General features: G+C 36.1%; 1 pseudogene; it reads left to right on the top strand.

Annotated features, from left to right (window-relative positions):
* Nucleotides 1-22,770: 22,770 nt before the first annotated feature.
* Nucleotides 22,771-23,082, top strand: LOC139363617 (U6 snRNA-associated Sm-like protein LSm5 pseudogene; annotated as a pseudogene).
* Nucleotides 23,083-24,416: the final 1,334 nt, after the last annotated feature.

Genomic DNA, 24,416 nt, shown 5'->3' with positions numbered 1-24,416 from the left:
AAAAAATAAGAGCGCATCTCCCCCGGCAAAGGAGCGCAGCTCATCGCCAGCAACGGATCAAAGCTGGACGGAAATGACTTTGACGAGATGAGAGAAGAAGGCTTCAGTCCATCAAACTTCTCAGAGCTAAAGGAGGAATTACGTACACAGTGCAAAGAAACTAAAAATCTTGAAAAAAAAGTGGAAGAATTGATGGCTAGAGTAGTTAATGCAGAGAAGATCATAAACGAAATGAAAGAGATGAAAACCATGACACAAGAAATACGTGACAAATGCACAAGCTTCAGTAACCGACTCGATCAACTGGAAGAAAGAGTATCAGTGATTGAGGATCCAATGAACGAAATGAAGCGAGAAGAGAAACTGAAAGAAAAAAGAAGAAAAAGAAATGAACAAAGCCTGCAAGAAGTATGGGATTATGTAAAAAGACCAAATCTACGTCTGATTGGGGGGCCTGAAAGTGAGGGGAAAAATGGAAACAAGTTGGAAAACACTCTTCAGGATATCATCCAGGAGAACTTCCCTAACCTAGTAGGGCAGGTCAACATTCAAATCGAGGAAATACAGAGAACGCCACAAAGATACTCCTCGAAAAGAGCAACTCCAAGACACATAATTGCCAGATTCACCAAAGTTGAAATGAAGGAAAAAATCTTAAGGGCAGCCAGAGAGAAAGGTTGGGTTACCCACAAAGGGAAGCCCATCAGACTAACAGCAGATCTCTCGGCAGAAACTCTACAAGCCAGAAGAGAGTGGGGGCCAATATTCAACATTCTTAAAGAAAAGAATTTTAAACCCAGAATTTCATATCCAGCCAAACTGAGTTTCATAAGTGAAGGAGATATAAAATCCTTTACAGATAAGCAAATGCTTAGAGATTTTGTCACCACTAGGCCTGCCTTACAAGAGACCCTGAAGGAAGCACTAAACATAGAAAGGAACAACCGGTACCAGCCATTGCAAAAACATGCCAAAATGTAAAGACCATCGAGGCTAGGAAGAAACTGCATCAACTAACGAGCAAAATAACCAGTTAATATCATAATGGCAGGATCAAGATCACACATAACAATCTTAACCTTAAATGTAAATGGACTAAATGCTCCAATTAAAAGACACAGACTGGCAAACTGGATAAAGAGTCAAGACCCGTCAGTCTGCTGTATTCAGGAGACCCATCTCACATGCAGAACATACATAGGCTCAAAATAAAGGGATGGAGGAAGATTTACCAAGCAAATGGAGAACAAAAAAAAGCAGGGGTTGCAATACTAGTCTCTGATAAAACAGACTTTAAACCATCAAAGATCAAAAGTGACAAAGGCCATTACATAATGGTAGAGCTAACTATCCTAAATATATATGCACCCAATACAGGAGCACCCAGATTCATAAAGCAAGTCCTTAGAGACTTACAAAGAGACTTAGACTCCCATACAATAATAATGGGAGACTTCAACACCCCACTGTCAACATTAGACAGATCAATGAGACAGAAAGTTAACAAGGATATCCAGGAATTGAACTCATCTCTGCAGCAAGCAGACCTAATAGACATCTATAGAACTCTCCACCCCAAATCAACAGAATATACATTCTTCTCAGCACCACATCTCACTTATTCCAAAATTGACCACATAATTGGAAGTAAAGCACTCCTCAGCAAATGTACAAGAAGAGAAATTATAACAAACTGTCTCTCAGACCACAGTGCAATCAAACTAGAACTCAGGACTAAGAAACTCAATCAAAACCACTCAACTACATGGAAACTGAACAACCTGCTCCTGAATGACTACTGGGTACATCACGAAATGAAGGCAGAAATAAAGATGTTCTTTGAAACCAATGAGAACAATGATACAACATACCAGAATCTCTGGGACACATTTAAAGCATTGTGTAGAGGGAAATTTATAGCACTAAATGCCCACAAGAGAAAGCTGGAAAGATCTAAAATTGACACTCTAACATCACAATTAAAAGAACTAGAGAAGCAAGAGGAAACACATTCAAAAGCTAGCAGAAGGCAAGAAATAACTAAGATCAGAGCAGAACTGAAGGAGATAGAGACACAAAAAACCCTCCAAAAAATCAATGAATCCAGGAGTTGGTTTTTTGAAAAGATCAACAAAATTGACAGACCGCTAGCAAGACAAATAAAGAAGAAAAGAGAGAAGAATCAAATAGAGGCAATAAAAAATGATAAAGGGGACATCACCACCGACCCCACAGAAATAAAAACTAACATCAGAGAATACTATAAACACCTCTACGCAAATAAACTAGAAAATCTAGAAGGAATGAATAATTTCCTGGACACCTACACTCTTCCAAGACTAAACCAAGAAGAAGTTGAATCCCTGAATAGACCAATAGCAGGCTCTGAAATTGAGGCAATAATGAATAGCCTACCAACAAAACAAAGTCCAGGACCAGATGGATTCACAGCTGAATTCTACCAGAGGTACAAGGAGGAACTAGTACCATTCCTTCTGAAACTATTCCAATCAATAGAAAAAGAGGGAATCCTCCCTAACTCATTTTATGAGGCCAACATCATCCTGATACCAAAGCCTGGCAGAGACACAACAAAAAAAGAGAATTTTAGACCAATATCCCTGATGAACATCGATGCAAAAATCCTCAATAAAATACTGGCAAATCGGATTCAGCAGTACATCAAAAAGCTTATCCACCACGATCAAGTGGGCTTCATCCCTGGGATGCAAGGCTGGTTCAACATATGCAAATCAACAAAAATAATCCAGCATATAAACAGACCCAAAGACAAGAACCACATGATTATCTCAATAGATGCAGAAAAGGCTTTTGACAAAATTCAACAACCCTTCATGCTAAAGACGCTCAATAAATTCAGTATTGATGGAATGTACCTCAAAATAATAAGAGCTATTTATGACAAACCCACAGCTAATATCATACTGAATGGGCAAAAACTGGAAGCATTCCCTTTGAAAACTGGCACAAGACAGGGATGCCCTCTCTCACCACTCCTACTCAACATAGTGTTGGAAGTTCTGGCTAGGGCAATCAGGCAAGAGAAAGAAATCAAGGGTATTCAGTTAGGAAAAGAAGAAGTCAAATTGTCCCTGTTTGCAGATGACATGATTGTATATTTAGAAAACCCCATTGTCTCAGCCCAAAATCTCCTTAAGCTGATAAGCAACTTCAGCAAAGTCTCAGGATACGAAATTAATGTGCAAAAATCACAAGCATTCTTATACACCAGTAACAGACAAACAGAAAGCCAAATCATGAATGAACTTCCATTCATAATAGCTTCAAAGAGAATAAAATACCTAGGAATCCAACTTACAAGGGATGTAAAGGACCTCTTCAAGGAGAACTACAAACCACTGCTCAGTGAAATAAAAGAGGACACAAACAAATGGAAGAACATACCATGCTCATGGATAGGAAGAATCAATATCGTGAAAATGGCCATACTGCCCAAGGTTATTTATAGATTCAATGCCATCCCCATCAAGCTACCAATGAGTTTCTTCACAGAATTGGAAAAAACTGCTTTAAAGTTCATATGGAACCAAAAAAGAGCCCAAATTGCCAAGACAATCCTAAGCCAAAAGAACAAAGCTGGAGGCATCACGCTAACTGACTTCAAACTATACTACAAGTCTACAGTAACCCAAACAGCATGGTACTGGTACCAAAACAGAGATATAGACCAATGGAACAGAACAGAGCCCTCAGAAATAATACCACACATCTACAGCCATCTGATCTTTGAGAAACCTGAGAGAAACAAGAAATGGGGAAAGGATTCCCTATTTAATAAATGGTGCTGGGAAAGCTGGCTAGCCATAAGTAGAAAGCTGAAACTGGATCCTTTCCTTACTCCTTATACGAAAATTAATTCAAGATGGATTAGAGACTTAAATGTTAGACCTAATACCATTAAAAACCCTAGAGGAAAACCTAGGTAGTACCATTCAGGACATAGGCATGGGCAAAGACTTCATATCTAAAACACCAAAAGCAACGGCAGCAAAAGTCAAAATTGACAAATGGGATCTAATTAAACTAAAAAGCTTCTGCACAGCAAAAGAAACTACCATCAGAGTGAACAGGCAACCTACAGAATGGGAGAAAATTTTTGCAATCTACTCGTCTGACAAAGGGCTAATATCCAGAACCTACAAAGAACTCAAACAAATTTACAAGAAAAAAACAAACAACCCCATCAAAAAGTGGGCAAAGTATATGAACAGACATTTCTCAAAAGAAGACATTCATACAGCCAACAGACACATGAAAAAAATGCTCATCATCACTGGCCATCAGAGAAATGCAAATCAAAACCACAATGAGATACCATCTCACACCAGTTAGAATGGCGATCATTAAAAAGTCAGGAAACAACAGGTGCTGGAGAGGATATGGAGAAATAGGAACACTTTTACACTGTTGGTGGGACTGTAAACTAGTTCAACCATTATGGAAAACAGTATGGCGATTCCTCAAGGATCTAGAACTAGAAGTACCATATGACTCATCCATCCCATTACTGGGTATATACCCAAGGGATTGTAAATCATGCTGCTATAAAGACACATGCACAGGTATGTTTATTGCGGCACTATTCACAATAGCAAAGACTTGGAATCAACCCAAATGTCCATCAGTGACAGACTGGATTAAGAAAATGTGGCACATATACACCATGGAATACTATGCAGCCATAAAAAAGGATGAGTTTGTGTCCTTTGTAGGGACATGGATGCAGCTGGAAACCATAATTCTTAGCAAACTATCACAAGAACAGAAAACCACACACCGCATGTTCTCACTCATAGGTGGGAACTGAACAATGAGATCACTTGGACTTGGGAAGGGGGACATCACACACCGGGGCCTATCATGGGGAGGGGGGAGGGATTGCATTGGGAGTTTTACCTGATGTAAATGACGAGTTGATGGGTGCTGACGAGTTGATGGGTGCAGCACACCAACATGGCACAAGTATACATGTGTAACAAACCTGCACATTATGCACATGTACCCTAGAACTTAAAGTATAATAATAATAAAAAATAAGAAAGAAAGAAAAGAAGGAAAGAAAAAGAAAGAAAGAAAGAAAGAAAGAAAGAAAGAAAGAAAGAAAGAAAGAAAGAAAGAAAGAAAGAAAGAAAGAAAGAAAGAAAGAAAGAAAGAAAGAAAGAGAAAGAAAGAAAGAAAGACATTGAGGGCTGGGTGCGGTGGCTCAAGCCTGTAATCCCAGCACTTTGGGAGGCCGAGATGGGCAGATCACAAGGTCAGGAGCTCAAGACCATCCTGGTTAACACAGTGAAACCCCGACTCTACTAAAAAAATACAAAAAACTAGCCAGGCGAGGTGGCGGGTGCCTTAATCCCAGCTACCCGGGAGGCTGAGGCAGGAGAATGGCGTAAACCCAGAAGGCGGAGCTTGCAGTGAGCTGAGATTCGGGCCACTGCACTCCAGCCTGGGCGACAAAGCCAGATTCGGTCTTAAAAAAAAAAAAAAAAAAATTGAGGAAAAAGGATATCTGCCTGAATAGGTATTAATGCAGCTGAAAGTGCCCTATTCTGGGCGGGAAAAAAGCCACAAAGGACATTTATTAGTAAGGAAGAGAAGCAAGCACCAAGATTTAAGGCAAGAAGGGACAGGCTAACTCCACTGCTTCAGGCAAATGTAGTCGGGTTTATGATCAGGGCTGCCCTTAGCTATAAATTTGCTAACCCCTGAGTCTTGAAGGGAAAAGATGAACACTAGTTTTCAGTCCTTTGGTTGTAGAACAAGAAGGCCTGGACAATGAGAATGCTTTTTTTGGATTGGTTCCATCAATGCTTTGTCCCTGAAGTCAGAAGTACCTTGCCAGTAAGGGACTGCTTTTTAAAGTTTTTTGTTTGTTTGTTTGTTTAATTGGAAAGTGGCCCCTGGCCACCCAGAACCCCGTGAGTTTAACACCAAAGGCACCGAAGTGGTCTCCTTTTCCCCCAAACACATCTCTAATTCAGCCTCTAGGTAAGGGCGTCATAAGACCCTTTAAGGCTCTACACATGGCATTTTGTGGAAAGTTTGTCAAGACTACGAAAGAGAACCCCGATAGAGAGAATATCATGGAAGTCTGGAAGGCTCACACCTTTGAAGATGTCATCAGTTGATATAGGAAAAGCCGTGAAAACCATGAAACTCAAAACAATAAATTCCTGCTGGACAAAAGTACAATTTGTGTCTATATGTCATGCATGACTACAGAATTATGACAAACCCAATTAAGAAAAAAACATAGAAAGAAGTGTGGATATGAAGGGAAAAAATGGTGTGGAGTGAAGGGTTGCAAGATATGGATCTTGGAGGAATTTAAGAGGTAATAGACCCCACACCAGAGGAATTAACAAAAGATGACTTGATGGAGATGAGTACTTCCTAACCACTGTCAGACAATGACGAAGAAGACATAGAAGAAGCAGTGCCAGAAAACAAATTGGCATTCAACAATCTGGCAAAAGGGTTCTGATTATTCAAGACTGCTTTTGACTTCTTTTATGACATAGACCCTTCCATGATACAGGAACTGAAACTAAGGCAAATAGTGGAAGATGGGTAGGTACTACATTGAAATGTTTTTAGAGAAATGAAAAAGCAAAATAGACAGAAATAATGGTGTATTTTTGTAAAGTTTCACCAAGTGTGCTTGCCTCTTCTGCTTCCCCTTCCATGCCTTCTGCCTCTTCCACCTCTGCTACCCCAAGACAGAAAGACCAGCTCCTCCTCCTCCTCCTCTGCCTACTCAACATGAAGACAACAATGATGAAGACCTTTAGGATGATCTGCTTCCACTTAATGAATGGGTCATACATTTTCTCCTCCTTACAATTTTCTTGATTATAATTTTTTTTTCTGTAGCTTAGTTTATTGTAATAATACAGTATATAATACACATAGCATGCAAAATATGTCTTAAACATAACACGTTATCAGTAAGCCTTCTGGTCAACAATAGGCTATTAGTAGTTTGGGGGGAGTCAAAAGTTGTATGTGGATTTTTCACTGTGTGGGAGGCCAGCTCCCCTAACCCTATGTTGTTCAAGGGGCAACAATATTCTTTCTCACTGGCACTTCACCTTCCATAAATTCAAGTCCCAAAAGTAGAACTGCAAGTTCAAAAGGATTTTTAAAAAAATGATTACTGCCAGATTACAGAAAGTTTCCAATTTACATTCTCACTAACAATGTACCATGTTGGTGTCCCTGAATCCTTATCAGCAATGAATTTTTAAATATACTATAAGGGATGAAAACATATTTTTGTAAATTTGAAATTCCCTGATCACTAATGAAGTTAAGCATCAATATTTTTCCTTTAATATGCAAATGCTGAAAATACCTCTAACTATAATAGATGTCAAAAATCTGTAAATCAGGTCAGGTGTAGTAGACATTCACCTGTAGTCCCAGCCACTGGGAGATTTGAGTCCAAGAGTTCAAGACTGTAGTATGCAATGATCGAGCCTGTGAATAGTCACTGCACTCCAGCCTGGACAACATAGCAAGACCCCATCTCTTAAAAAAAAAAAGAGTCTATAAGACAAAGGTCCTCATAAATCAAGAGAAGCCAAGACAGTCACTGTGCCTGAAGAATATTTCAAGTATTATTGTAAAACAATGAGATATTGAACATACATTGGAGCAAACTCTTCTTCACTCTTAAATCCTTTCAGCACAGAGACCATCAACTGACTGTGTCTGGGTGCTACCTGACCACTACTGGAGTCTCTTTCATTTGCCTGAGTCTGTGCAACAATATGAAATTATAATTTTACTATGCACCTAAACTTTCCTCAATATATTGAATTATTACAGAATTTGATGAGTCAAATTTTGTAAATTCAGTTACCTTTTTCCACTACTCTAGGCCTCATATACTATCTGGTCTCAGGGTTAAAGGTCCATAACTGAATAAGCCAAACTTCTTAATTTGAGGATAAAGCATGTTAATAAATCTGGCCTTAATGTCAAATGAACTTATGTCATATTAAGTAGCTGGATAGAAACATGCATCCCAAAGTGGATACTGTTTATCAGGCTCAGTGCTCTATTCTTGACAGTAAATCCCAGAATAGGGTGGATGCTTTAATTGTGTATTTAATAGTATTAGGTGTAATATCGAAACCAGTAAGGAAACACTATTGATGTGAATAGGAACACTAGCTGTGGAGCTGGGAATTTTCTATATAAATGCTATGTCTTTCACTCACCTGTTTAGTGGGCAAGTTGTTTCAGTTCCTATAATATCTAAATTGGAGAAAATCACCCCACCTACTTCTTCAGGTGTTACAATAATTATGAGGGATAACATCTTTTTATGTGCTTAACACAATTCCTCACACGTAGAAAGCAATAATAAACATTGGCTAGCATTGTAAGGAGGTTTATTGTCTTCTAATGTGTTTTCACACATTTTATCTCTGGGATCTTCAGTGAAACGTGGATCTAGAACAAGAACAAAATGATGTTACCTTAATGATCTCTATGTCTTTATACTCAAGGTGTCTTAAAATATTTTGCTGGCCAACAAAAGACACCTCCTGTTCTAATTGGGCATTGTCCATTTCTTTAAACTATGCAGACAAACAATATTATAAAGTGAGAACATCAGCATAAAAAACATAAACATAAATCTTAAAAGTGAGTTCATGAAAATTCTTACTGATGAAATGGCAGTGTCACAGGCTGAATGTTTATGTCCCCCAAATTTGTATATTGAAATTCTAACCCCCAGGGTACTCGTGTTAGGAAGTAGAGTCTTGGGGAGGTGATTAGGTGATGAGGACAAAATTCTCATGAATAGGATTTGTGCCCTAATAAAAGAGATCCCAGAGAGCTCATTGACCCCTTCCAAAGTATGGGGATATAGCAGGAAGTTGCCTTCTATGAGCCAGAAGGGTGGACCTCACCCCAGATGCTGAATCTGCCTTGATATTGGACTTCCCAGCCTGCATAACTATAAGAAATTTCTGTTGTTTATAAGTTACTCAGCTTACGGTATTTTGTTACAGCAGCCTACACAGACTAAGATGAGTAGCATTTCGAGTATTGAAATTTCTTCATAAATGAATAGAGTATGCCCTGTTAAACCATATTCTCTGCTAACCCCATTTACTCACTCTTCCTCTTTATTTTAGTTTCAGATTTTTGGTATTTATCTCTGTGATTTTATTCATTCTTCACAATTTGCCATTCTTATACTTTGAGTCATGTTATCAGTTTATAGTACCTCCATCAAATGATAGTCTGCATTTGTTTATCCTTGGCTGATTCAAAACACTTGGCATAATTTCCTTTAAATCCTCTTCCTCCCATCTCACAACACTGTATTGTTTTCAATTAATTTCCAATAAACTCTTCATTGTCCATGCTGTCAGAGTTGGCAGACTTAATCCCTGTTTAAGCTAATAGGTTCAACTTCTTCAACAAACGAATCTTTCATGAAAGCTGCTGACAAGTCAGAGTATTAATTAAATCTAGTTTCATTGCTTCTCACTCTCCTTGATCTTTATCTCTTGTTTTTTGGGAAACAGTCACAGAGTTCTGGTGCTAATAAATACTATAAAAAGTATGGAATACAGTCTGAAGAAGCAGAATGTTCTCTTTAAAGTTGATGTGGTGCTTTTTGTGCACTGAGCATTGGCTCAAAACCCCCAAAATTAGGCAGCCATACTCCTAAGCTCATCTTCAACCATAAGACAGAAAAGTCAAACATATCTGAAAATATAATATCACTGGTACCTTATACCAGCACTAAGACTAAGAAAACCCTGGAGAATGGCTCTAGTACAATATTTTTCAATTGGAATTAATTTTTCAAAATGGAAAGGACTTCACTGCTATTTTTATTATAAAATTAGTATGTGTTAATTATTAAAAATAAGTACAAAAATCTATAAAAGAAAAAGGGAAAAATTATCAGCAGTTCCACATTCCAGAGATCATCACTGTTAGCATTTAGGTATACAAATATCCAAACACTTTTCCTATTAATACAATTAATTTTTAAATTTGACCATTATGCAATGTACACTTGCACTAAAACACCATACTGTACCCCATGAACATATGCAATTATTATGTCAATTAAAAACAAAATAAAAAACATTTTACAAAACATCATGTTGTTTTTAATAACTTGTGTATTTCTAATTGTATACACCATAAAACAAATGTTTTCACATAACCTTTATTTTATTATAATAACTAATTAGTCATTTAAACAGCAAGGTACATTTCAATCTACAGATATACTATATAATATTTACTCCAATCTGGATGAGAATTTATGTTGCCTGTAAATATTGTATCACAAACATTGTAAGAATAATCTCTGTAAAGGTTTTTTCCTGTATTATTATTTGGGTAGAAAAATTACTAGAAATAGAATAACTGGGTCAAAGATTAAAAACAACTTAAATTTCAATGTATAGCATCAAGTTATTCTCTGAAATATTGTACTGTACAGTATTTGAATTTTTTTCCCCATTTTTACTACTGCCAATAATTTTAATCTTTGCAGATCAGTGAGACAAATAATAATAATAATAATAATGCAGTAGTATGCAAGGGAGATGAATATGTAGAAAAAGAAATGCAAATGGCCAGGAGTAATAGAAGATGTTCAACATCAATCTAATCAAATTAATGAATCTTTAAAATGCAATAGCAGTCAATGTTAACAAGAATGTAGGTGTAGGTATTAAACATTCTCATAAGAATATAAACTAAGACTGTGTTTTAGGATTATATTAGGTCACAGCAATTAAAAAATGTTAAATGCATATGCTCTATAGCAACTTCTCAGGTTGGAATTTATCACATGGAGGATCTTGTAAAAATACATAAACCAAGATATGTCATTAATATTATTGGCAGCCTATTGTTTAAATAAAAAATATATTTACACAATACAGTTGTTAAAAGTAACAATATCTTGAATGTAAATTATTAAACAAAAATAGAAAGCCTAGGCATATTTACACAATACAGTTGTTAAAAGTAAGAATATCTTGAAGGTAAATTATTAAACAAAAATAGAAAGCCTAGGCTGGGTGAAACAGCTCATGCCTGTAATTCCAACACTTTGGGAGGCTGAGGTGGGAGGATTGCTTGAGCCCAGGAGTTTGAGACCAACCTGGGCAGCACAGTGAGACCTCGTGTCTAGGAAAAAAAAAATAGAAAGCATAGTTCTGAACATCCTTTTGTGTAATACTAAAAGATAAAATTTTATTTTCGATCTTGTTTAAGATCTATATTCTATACGGGGGATGTGCATTAACGTCATTTTTAAAAAGATACTCAAGAAATTGTCAACAGTGATTATCTTAAGGAGAGATTCTAGAAGTTTGGGGGTAAGAGACTACAGGAAGGAGAATTTTATATTTCATTTTTACCTTTATTTAATTTTTTGATTTTCTTACTGGATGCATGAATTATATTTATGTCAGCATATTTTATCAGATAAATAAAATTATGAGCTATTTCTGTTTCCTCTCATTTGTTTTATTTTTAAATAAAGGAAAATGAGGTACGTCTTTTTAAAATTTGATAATCTTGAGTCCATGATTATTATGAAAGCCCTCTGTTATCTTTTTACTTCCTTTCACAGTGACTGTTTGTGTTATAGAACAATTTCTCAAGACAAATGTCATAGAAGGTAGATACAAAAAATGATTACATTTGTTTATTCAAGCTAATTTCATGTTATGAACAAAATTATGTAATGTCATTTCTAAGACCTTTCTGTGATCTATCAATCCACTAGGTTAAATAGCAGAAATCACTTCCAAAACAAATCCTTTTGCAGTCAGCAAAATGAAGCAATTATATGAATAAGTTTTTCCACTTGGCCTATTTTTCTGCCCATGGTTATTAATCAGTCTCACTGACTACATTTTCCATTTTACATCCCCTTTCAGGCACTACTCCAGGTGGCCAAGCATATCACATTATGTAAATAAAATAAAACAAATCTTTTCCCATTGAGCAAATGGATATACTTCATCTATAATAATGCTTCCAGTCTTTCTCAGATCATTCAAAAATCATGATATGGTTTTCATAAAAGGACATTCATCCCATTTGACTAACTGGAATTTCTTTAAGTAAAATTTTACTCCAGCTAATCTTTACCAAATAGCTGAATTAAGTCAAGTTGACACCCTGTTATCTACCAGCTCTTCCAGCCCTTTTGCTTGATTGTTTTGTCATTTTGCCTTTTCTCCTCTTCTAGAGTGGGAGTATGGAGATTTACCCTTCTGAAACAGCTGTGTCACATCATGATCCTTGAGGATACCAGTTCTTAACTGGCTGCACATCAAAATCACTGTTTCCTTTTACCAATACTCTAGACACACTCAAGCAGACATTCTGGATTCTGATTTAATTGACACAGAGTAGGGCCTGGGCATTTTTAAATCTCCTCACATGATTCTATTGTGCCTCATCTATCCTAGCCCTTAAGCAGGACCAAACATTTCTTCAGTCTTAATTATTACTCTCTTAAACTTAGTCCAATTCCTCACAACTGATAGATTTCTACATACTCATCTGCCTTGAATGATGACAATTGATATGGTTTGGCTGTGTGTCCACACCCAAATCTCATCTTGTAGCTCCCATAATTCCCACATGTTGTGGGAGGGGCACAATGGGAGATAATTGAATCATGAGGATGGGTCTTTCCCATGCTGTTCTTGTGTTAGTGGATAAGTCTCATGAGATCTGATCATTTTAAAAATGGGAGTTTCCCTGCACAAGCTCTCTCTTTGCCTGCTGCCATCCATGTAAGATGTGACTTGCTCCTCCTTGTCTTCTGCCATGATTGTGAGACCTCCCCACTCATGTGGAACTGTAAGTCCACTACACCTCTTTCTTTTCTAAATTGCCTAGTCTCAGGTATGGCTTTATCAGCAGCATGAACACAGATGCATACAACAATACTGCAACAAATCTACTCACATCTGTACTCTTTATAGGAATTGCAGTGCTACAACATTAGTGGCTGTTAATTCTAACAGTGTTAAAAAATATTAATGCTTGTCCCACCCCTAAAGTCTAGGGTGTGACCTGAGCATTAGGTTATTTAAAACTTTTCTCAGGTAATAGACTTGTGCAGTCAAGGTTGAGAACCACTCTACAGGGCCAAGATATGTAAGAAAATTCAAGTCATTTAGCTTGGCATGGTGGCATGCACCTGGAGCCCCAGGTACTCTGGAAGCTGAGGTGGGAGGATTGCTTGAGCCCAGGAGAGAGATGCTGCATAAGCTATGATCACATCACTGCACTCCAGCCTGGGTGACAAAGTGAGATCATGTCAAAAAAAAAAAAAAAAAAAAAAAAGAAAGGAGAAAGAAAGGAAGAAAAGGAAGGAATTAAGGAAGGAAGGAAGGAAGGAAGAAAGAAAGGGAGGGAGGAAGGGAGGGGAGAAAGAAAGAAAGAAAGAAAACTATTCTAGGTGCACATATTATTTTGTTTCTGAAATTGGTTTTAAAATATCTATGTCAGAGTTCATTTCTAGAACTTTATCTCTAGAAAACATATGTTCACTTCTCAATATAGGAAAATGGAGATTGGAAACATGAAGAAAAATGACGTTGGAAAATGATTTCCATGCTTATCTCTCAACTTCTTTTTTCAACTTCCCTTTTGTCATCTCCATAACTTCACTGATACCTAGGAATCTCTGTTACATCACAGTCTTCAAGAGCTTTGCTGGCAGCAAATTAATTAAGACATTAGCTTTCAAAAGTGTATGATATTCTCTCACAAACGTGTCTACTTTTAATAGGGCAAGCTATGTAAAGATTTTAAATCTCATTCCAGAAATACCACATCTATTCTACCTACTTATGAAGACAGTCAAGTCTCTAGACCAAGATAGAAATTCATAGTTTGGAAATAAATCCCTGTAGGGCTTTTCCACAGTCCCAATATGTCCCCTACTGTCCTGATTTTAGCAACAAAAATTCTCCATCCAGAAAATCCTTCATTCCTGAGTAAATTGAAAGATTGGTCACCCTATTTCTATCTGTGTGTCTTTCTTTCATAATTGGCTCATAATCATAGCAGTCACAATTTTGAAAAATTTTATTTTACTGAATTCCTCATTGCTATTTTCTCATTTTTAAATAATAAAAACTTATTAATAAACATTGTAAATATACCGAAGAGTAAACAATAAAACAGTAACCATTGGCAGAAATAGTCACTATTAAAATCTTAATACATTCCCTTCCAATGTTTTTTCTGTTAATCCAAAAAAAAAAAAAATCAGAGATTTGCCTCTGTGAACTAGATCTCTTTTTATCTTTAGATATTATTTGACAAGTATATAGCTCAATCATCTATTCAAACTTCTCTTTTACAGACTCCCTGCCAATTAACCTTCTCCTATGAAACTATCATGTCTTCACATAGGATAAATATGGTTATTGACACACAAGCTTTCTTAGTTACATTGCAATCCAGTTGTGCGTCCCTAAATTTATGCCAGTTGGATTTCGAATGATCATTACTAAAGAGACTTGGTCTTATCTCTTGCAATTTGCTTCTTCCTTCTTAAATTCAGTTCTTGTAATGTAACTATACATTACTTTGGGGGTATCTTTTTGCCTCATATTCAAATTATCTTTCAAATAGAGGTACATTTCTATATTTCTGTATTTCTATATTGTATATAATAGTATAGAAAACTCATTATTATGAGTTTTCTATATCATTAATATAGAAAATCTTATTATTATGAGATTATAGTGTACATAAAAGTGTTGAAGTATACATATGTAATATATAAATATATATTAAATACATACAAAATATCTGATTAGTAATAAGATAATAATGTATCTACCTCTGAGTTTTAAAACTAGGACTTTGAAATACCAGCAAAGGCTACCTGCTTTGACCAGCATCTCTTTTCCCTACCTGCTTTAATCATGTCTCGGGTCCTGACAAATTTGCCCCCAGATCCTTCCCAAATTACTCTCCAACTCTGTTCCATGTTTCAGGGAAATAACATTTATTTCCCAGTCTCCTTTGCCCTCCAGTTTCCCAGCAAGCTATCCAGTGAGGGATGCCATAAAAACCTGCCTCTTTTCTGTAGGGCTACTTCCCACCAGCTAGCCCCTCCCTCCGTGGACCCAATTCCCATCAGCTCTAGCAACCTGCCTGAAGTCCTGGCCTCTTGGCTCTGATAACACCTTCTCCCATTATCCTTCTAGTCCTAGGGGCAGTACTGGCTTCTTGCTCTTGAGTTGCTGACTCACCAAGCCTGGTTTGGCTTCCATCACGTGTGTAATCAATCACCTGTATTAAATCACCTCTGCTTGAAAGACCAAGAATAGTTTCTGATTTACAAGCAAACAATGAAAGCTCTTCTATTTCTTGTTTGCTAAACAAGATTTGTCAAAGTTAAGTATTACGTTTTATCGAATTTACTTTTTGCCCCTCCTACAATGATGATTTGCTTTTCCTCCTTTAACTTGTTAATGTGATGAATTACACATAGATTTTTTCTGTTGTTAGAAATCCTTGCATTCATGGAATAAACACAATTTTCATACTATATCATCTTTTTTATAGATTTCTAAACTTAATTTGCTGACTTTTTTTTTAATTCAAAATGTTTGCCTTTAGGCTCATGAGGAAAGTTGGAGTCTAATTTCCCTGTCTTACACATTTCTTGGATAACATTGGTATCAAGGTTGTATTGCCTCATAAAATGAACTAACAAAAGGACCTTGTTTTATTCTGGAGTTGTTTTTATAAAATGGAAATAATCCATTTATTGAAAATATTTGATAGAACTCTCCAGTAAAAATGTCTGGGCCTGCTGGTTCTCTTCTTCTAAGAATAATTTGGAACTTATAATTAAAGCTCTTTCAATGTGTTAGAAAACTTTCCAGGTTTCCTTGAACATTAATGAATTCCAATGATGAAAAACCCTCAGATATTTAATATAACCTTAAATATAACCTTTCCCAAATTCATTTTTTCTTTTGCATATCTGATTAGATACTTTAATTTTTCAAACTCTATTTCACATATCAATTTTCCTTTCCTACTCTGTACTGTCTTCAGCATAATTTTTTGGTCTAACTTCCAAGTCACTTATTTACTTTTTAGTTCTATCCAATATTGTGTTTAACCTGTCCATTGAGTTTTTAATTTTCATTATGTTTTTTGTTTCTAAAAGATCTCTTAAATTCAGTTTCAATCTGCTTAATATAAGATACATACACCGTCTCACATTTATATTCCTGGCACACCTCATTGAGTTTTTAAACATATTAAACATAGCTTTTATAGTTATATAATCATTCTAATATCTGAAGTCTTTATGAGCATAATTCTGTTTCTGCTCATGATGTTTATTTCCTCATGAGTTTTGTAAGAGTCTTACTTTTTCCTCATTTTGGGTGAAATTTTACTTTGAGACATGGGGTGAATGTGGGTTTCTCCGAAGACACTTTGCCTTTGTCTTGTGTTTGGAGGTAATACCAACATGTGATAACTATAAAATAAATTAACAGTTTGATGTGTGGCTTTTTTTGAAATTATACTAACAGTGAAAATTTAAACCACAAATTCATGTGAAGATGGCCTTGTAATTTTTCCTCTAAATAGCGCCGAGTTTGAGGCAGGAAAATTTCGTGGTTGTCTCCCCCTGAGGAACAGGTTTTTATCTAGTTTATTCTTTCACTGAAATTATAGTCCTTCGTATCTCTGGCTTTCAGCAGTTTTCTCCTGTAAGACTATTATACTGAGCAGGCACTAGGTTTTGTATCACATTCTCCCATATTCCAGGTGGTCATAAAAATTGAAGCTCAGGGTACTAGGGCCAGGACTGTCCTTATGGAAGTCTGGATTTCCATATGGAAGTCTGGAAGTCCTGGTTTGGGAGTCTGCATACCTCTCTGGATTTATGTATTCTCCTTATGCTTGGCCTATGCGGCTCACCTTAATTTCTATTCAAGTCAGTAATATACTTTTGAAAAATGACATGTACATTTTATCTGGTATTTGTAGAGTTTATATAGCAGGATAGTGATTCAGCAAATCTAGTCTACCACAATGCTAGGAATAGAATTCCCTAATTTTTGAAAACATTATATCAAATCACATTTATTGCCATTAATAGTCTTATAAATGTGCTTTTAAGTAACTGCATTTTGTTATAGCTTGTTGTTATTGTATATTTAATTAATTCGCCCCTACCTCATGTTTTTTGGAAGTGAAGGTTGTACTCAACTCACTATGTTAAGTAATACTACAGTAAACATCAATCTATACATGCATTAATAATGATTTCCAAGAAAGTGGTGAATCGTGGTCATAATCATCTTTGAGGCTGATGGTACATATTCTCAAATTACATCTCAGAAATAATGACACCAATTTCTGCTCTAATCAGCCATATATGAAAGTGTCATGTTTCTGTTCTCTAACCAATACAGCTACCACTGTTTTTATACCTAAAAATCTGGCAAAGATGTGAGAAGACATCTTATTGTTTCAATTTATATTTCTTTGGTGACAAAGGTACTAAATTACTCAATGTACTAAATTACTATTTTCCTATTTATCATCCATTTCAAACAAAATGTAAACCATTTTTTAAAATTTTGTATTATGCAAATCCTAAATCACTACTTTATTTATTCAATTTCCTAAGCAAAATTATATGTTGTTGCATTTATACATTTTATATTAGATCATTCTGCCTTATGTTTATATCCTAAAAACTGTCAGAATTACATAATAATTATGAACAGTTGATTACAAATAATGTCTTTATTAGGATATTTCTCCATAAATCTAAATTTTATCAATCTTTCTTTAAATAGCTCTACACAATTTCCTCTTGTATTATATTAATAATTGCAGATACACTTCTTTTTGCTATTTCTATTAATTCTTTCCTATTCCTATTGTCTGTTAGTCTCCCTTTTTCTCCCATAAAATAAATAAAAATTTTAGTATCAGATTCTATGATATATTACTTCTTATTCCCAGCCTTCAACATTTTAAGAATTCAGATTGACCTTTTCTCCCATTGTTACTTCAAGTTATCAGCATGTCAATACTAGGGAAATCTCATCAAGTGTTTAACAGTGCATACCTTACTGACTCATTATTTATTTCAATTTAATCTTTCTTATTTTCATTCAACTTTTTTCTCAGTAATATATGACTTTTTCAAGCTTTTTATTTTCTAATGCATTTCTCCAAATAGCAGCCATAACCCTTATATGCCCTCTTTCAATGACAACAACAAAAATGTGCCAGGCTTCTTGGAAGAAAATAATTATACCAATTTAAGAAGGAGAAAATTGATGTACTGATAAACAAATGGGCATCTTAGGATCATGTTTCTCACAAGTAAAGCAGTTCCAGAAATTCCTAGGACCCTAATGGGTTTTATTCTAAATAGGTTAAACACACCACTTAAAAAATTGTTTTCTGCAGTTCTCTAATATTGCTTACAATTGTCCATATTTCCGTGTTTATACTTGCCCTTTTTTTTTTTTTTAAATGGAGTTTTGCTCTTGTTGCCCATGCTGGAACCCAGGCTGGAGTACAGTGGCTTGATCTTGGTTCACTGCAACATCTGCCTCCCAGGTTCAAGCAATTCTTCTGCCTCAGCCTTCTGAGTAGCTGGGATTACAGGTGCATGCCACCACACCTGGCTAATTTTTTGTATTTTTAGTAGAGGCAGGGTTTCACCATGTTGGCCAGGCTGGTCTCGAATTCCTGACCTCAGGTGATCCACCCGCCTTGGCCTCCCAAAGTGCTGGGATTACAGACGTGAGCCACCGGGCCCAGCCTTATACTTGCCCATTTTTTGATTCTAATACTTTGCTACACAATGAGGGATTCTGGGACCAATACCATCAGCTTGACTTGAGGGCTTGTTCAAAAGCAGACTCAGAATCTGCAGTTTATCAGGATCCCCAGGTAATTTGTACATGCAGTCTACTTTGGTAGATCTGCTCAGGCAGACTGGAAGACTCTTCTATCTGCCTCATGTAAGGTGCAGGTGACATAATTAGGTAATCAAGCAAAAGATCACATTTTTTAATGAGAAAGAGACACTGGCTATTATTTTGAGAGGCAAAACCGGTTATTCAGTCCCAGTAAAATGAAGATGACAGCCAAGATCAAGATTTTTCATTTGAGATGTGCCTGCGGTACAATTACATTTGCTGAATGAAACTGCTTCATTAATTAGATACAGGTTTCTTCTCTCTTCTTTTTGAGATGTAGAGAGGACACAATAGACTCATGGAACTTAAAGAACTAGATGCCAGCTAACAAAAGATGCTATCCTGCCTCTTTCATTTCACCATATTGCTTTCTTGAAAACATAGTACAGAGTCAGTTTAGCGTTGAAAAAATCCATTCTCCTAATTCTAAAAAAAGGAGACAGCCAGGCATGGTGGGTCCCTAAAAACACACAAAAAAATAGCTGGGCGTGGTGGTGCATGCCTGTAATCCCAGCTACTCGGGAGGCTGAGGCAAAAGAATCGCTTAAACCCGAGAGGCGAAGGTTGCATTATGCTGAGATAGTGCTATTGCACTCCAGCCTGGGCAACAAGAGTGAAACTCTATCTCAAGAAATAAAAAAGAGAGAGAGAGAGAGACAGAGACAAACTATAATTTCATTTCAGAAGTTTTATAGGATACTATTTCCAATTTTTTTCTTACTTCATTAAAATGTAATTAGCAGTATGTGAAAATTTCCACTTTATCCTCCATCAGTAGCCTCTCCTTCTAATTATACAATTAGTATAAATTTTTTCTATTAACTTTGTGAAGTGGGATTCTTGTTTTATACATACCCCTGGAAAGTCTACTTAAACTGTGGGACCCTGGGATTTTATATTTCCAAATAGAAGATACGATCCTTTTGTATCACAAAATGTACTTAAGATGTTTTGGATTATATTTAAATATTCTTGAATGAAATAGACTTAGTGACTGAAGCCAATTATTATATTTTTCCACACCAAAATAAATGCAATAGGAAAAGATGACAGTTCTATCTAGTATTCCTGCTTCAATATTGCACAAAGTAGAAACATACATATTCTGTTATGTTACAGGGTCTAGGGCTTTGGGAGAACAAGGCTGAAGTCAGCTGAGATTGTGCCACTGCACTCCAGCCTGGGTGAGAAAGTGAGACCCTTTCTCAATAATAATAACAAAAGTAAAAAAGAAATATAATATTTAATAAAGATATGCACACACATGGGTTTATCATGACACACATGAACATGTGTGTACAGTTCAAAAAATGAGTAAATCTAGAAACCTGTATTGCCTCAATAGCTAGCTGAGTACTTCAATATGCATGTTTATTCAACAATTTTGTGTTAAGCTTCAGTGGTAAATAAGCAGAGTACACTGACTGTAATGAATACTTCTTTTGATGAGGATTATCACCACACAATTGAAATATGATATAGTTGGCTGGGCACATTGGCTCACACCTATAATCCCAGCACTTTGGGAGGCCAAGGCAGGCGGATCACCTGAGAACAGGAGTTCAAGACCAGCCTGACCAACATGGAGAAACCCCATCTCTGTTAAAAATACAAAATTAACCAGCATGGTAGCGCATGCTTGTAATCCCAGCTACTCAAGAGGCTGAGGCAGGAGAATCACTTGAACCCGGGAGGCAGAGGTTGTGGTGAGCCGAGATGGAGCCATTGTACTCCAGCCTGGGCAACAAGAGCAAAACTCTGTCTCAAAATAATAATAATAATAATAAATATATATCATATATATAATAAATATATCATATATATGATATAGTTTAGAGTTAAATACTGGCTGCTCTTGGGAACTTTGAGGTGTTCTGAGGGATATAAATAACACGAAGAGAATAGCACATTGGCTTGCAGCAGATTAGAGTCTGCTACCTGTGTGAATACTTGCTTTTCATGAACTATGAGGATCCCCTTAGCTTTTGAACCATTTCTACTTGTGTTTAAATTTACCCTTTAATTTTGGGATTTGACAGCCTCTGCCCTTCTGTTCCACTTAAGTGTGGCTTTTCCTACTCTGACTCACTTTGATTCTTGACCTCTGAATCTTATTCCTATTTTACAATAAACATACATAGCACATATGCCAATGAGTAGAGTGAAAGAGGGAAAAAATGCCAAGGAACTGTGTTTAATTTTGTTCCTTTCACAAATCAGACACCATAACAGAAAAATTATAGGAATATGTCCATGTTCAGTAGCCTTCAATGAAATTACACTGGTTACTACAAAGTGTTGGATAATCAATATTTTTTAAAGATTCAATAGTCCCTTCTCATAATTTTAGAACTTTGGGAAGTAATAATACGAATGTAGTTTTAGCTGTGTCCTTTAATCTTTTACTGTTTCCTCTATGTGTGGTGTTTGGTTTGTGTGTGTGTGATAATTATTATAAGATCAGAGGCTAACAAAGGTGTTTATCATGACTTTTAAAAAAAAATTTTTTTTTTTTTCGGTAAGAGACAGAGTCTTGCTGTGTTGCCCAGGCAGGATGCAATGGCACCATCTCAGCTTACTGAAACCTCCGCCTTCAGGGTTCAAGCAATTCTGCTGCCTCAGGCACCCAAGTAGCTGGGACTACAGGTGGGCGCCACCATGCCCCACTAATTTTTGTATTTTTAGTAGAAACGGGGTTTCACCATATTGGCCAGGCTGGTCTTGAACTCCTGACCTCATGATCTGCCCACCTCAGTTTCCCTAAGTGCTGGGATTACAGACATGAGCCACCACGCCTGGCCACATGACATTATAACTTGTCTCATATACTCAATTTCCTGACCAGTTCAAGCTTATCTTTTGCCTATCTCTGCAAGATTTGAGAGCAATTAATAGAATAGCTCATAGTAGCTCTATTAAAAACTATCTCGTTGGTGGCATGTGTTGGTTCATGCCTGTAATCCCAGCACTTTGGGAGGCCGAGGTGAGCAGATCACTTGAGGTCAGGAGATTGAGACCAGCCTGGCTAACATGGTGAAACCCCATGTCTACTAAAAACAATACAAAAAGTAGACGGGCATGCTGGCAGGTGACAGAGTGAGATCTCGTCTTGAAAAAACAAAACAAAAAGCAAACAAACAAAAACTAATTTGTCATCAATCAGTTTAATTTTTTAGAAAAGATCCTAGTGAGATTATTTCAGATTATATCATGAAAATCATTAAATAGATTACAGAGCTAGGGAACAGAATGAACCCTTCCTACTCTTAATTATCAGTAAAATTGTATTCACAAAAAAATATGATTGAGGCAAAATCTCTTGCTGCCTATCCAATGGCTATTTCCCACTCCTCCTTGATAACAGATCGCTGTTAATGTCTAGAACCTGAGTCTTAACTGATGAATCATGAAGGGGTCTGAGCTTATCATGTAATATTATTTCCCCTTTGCTTGCGATTGTTTTAGAGGCAGATCTATGATCTAAATTTGACCTCTGAGATATAAGAGAAAATATGTTGAGAACTTATGGGAAAGATTTTACCCCTAAGAAAAAAGAAGGCTATATCAGGGAAGGATTTTTTGTCCTTTCTCTACCTTTCTAGTTTGGAAAATTTTAAATAAATGTGGGCTTATCTAGAGCTGTAGCAGCTATTTACAAATAACTGGGCCTCATGATGAAATTGAGCACCTTGAGGAAGGCAGAGTTTAAGAATGAAAAAAGCACTTCCGGCGTAGCCATGGCGGCTGACGCTACTACCAACCCGTCACAGCTGCTACCGTTAGAGTTTGTGGACAAATGTATAGGATCAAGAATTCACATTGTGATGAAGAGTGATAAAGAAATTGTTGGTACTCTTCTAGGATTTGATGACTTTGTCAATATGGTACTGCAAGATGTCACTGAGTTTGAAATCACACCAGAAGGAAGAAGGATTACTAAATTAGATCAGATTTTGCTGAATGGAAATAATATAACAATGCTGGTTCCTGGAGGAGAAGGACCTGAAGTGTGAATGAGTTCCTTGACTTACGCTAGATTCTGTTTTGTCTTTTAACGACAAGCAAATGGAATTTTTTTCCCCACCTTCTAATGTTTAAATCCCATAAAGCTAAGTTTCCCGTTAAAGGGAAGTGCTTTGAAGGTGTGTACCCATTTTTGTAAGTTAATCATGATTATCCTGGAAAAAGAAGAAAAGAACTTCTTCTTTGAAGACGAAAATAAAGGTGATTTTGGTTAACTATCATTTTATTTATTGTACTGCAGTAGCCCGTGGAACAAAGATTGTGATTATTTTGCCACTTACTTTTCTGTCATTATATGCTTATTTGCTTTCTCAATTACATGACCATTTGATTCTCAAACAAAAGTTGTTCCAAACAAAATGATGAACTTTGATTTGAACAGGTGCATTTGAACAACTGGAAATGATCACTTAGAAAATTCAATTAAAATGCTGTTGTTTTGTAATGAGGATTTTTCTACTGATTTCAAATTCCATGAACTCCTATTGAAAACAAACAATATACAGGTAATATATGCACATTGTAGAAATGCAGGAATTATCTATTGGAATTACCCTAAAGATATAAATTTTATCTATTTGCTTATAAAATTGGTTCAGAGGGTTATTACCTTAATGTAATTATTACTGAATTGCCAGGAAATTAGTGGAGACAGAGCTTTAAAGTAAAGGATACTAAAAACAGCTAAGAACTCTAGGACTCAGGTAAAATCAAGGAACTGATAATAAGAGCATAGAACTCTATAAATTAAGTCAAAGAACTATTAAAAGCAAACAGGTAATATACACACATTGTAGAATTATAGGTAAGCAAAAAGGAGAAGGTTGATCATGCTTTGCTGTATATCTTCGTAGACTTTCTCAGTCTACTCTCAGTACACATTTTATTTTACTTGCTTATCCTGATTATACTGTTTTTACCCTCCACTTAAGTTGCTTTTTGAATTTAAATGCTGAATATCTTTCTGTGTCAAATATTTCAGCATTAATGTATACATAATATCAAATGGATTTACTATAAATTATTTAGCCTATTCTTACTGACCACAGTAGTCTAACTAGATCTTTATACATTTTTATTTTTCTAGAATAAACTCAAAAATGTGTAAGATTAAAAAAAAAAAAAAAGAATGAAAAGAAACTAGGTTTTCAAGACACTACCGAGATACCAAGCAAACTCTTGGGACCAACTGTCTTAAGACTTCTTGTTGAGTGAAAATCAAATATCACTATGTTATGTCACTATGTTAGTAAGGTTTTCTATTTCAACCAAGCACATCTTAACTAGGATAATCTAACATGATTAATTATGCATCATAATATATGGACTTGTCAATATGAATTTTCCAAT

This window comes from Macaca nemestrina, chromosome 6, assembly GCF_043159975.1.
Source record: "Macaca nemestrina isolate mMacNem1 chromosome 6, mMacNem.hap1, whole genome shotgun sequence".
Lineage (NCBI taxonomy): Eukaryota > Metazoa > Chordata > Mammalia > Primates > Cercopithecidae > Macaca > Macaca nemestrina.
Note: the sequence above shows the minus strand (reverse complement) of the source record. Positions and strands in the feature narration are given on the sequence as shown.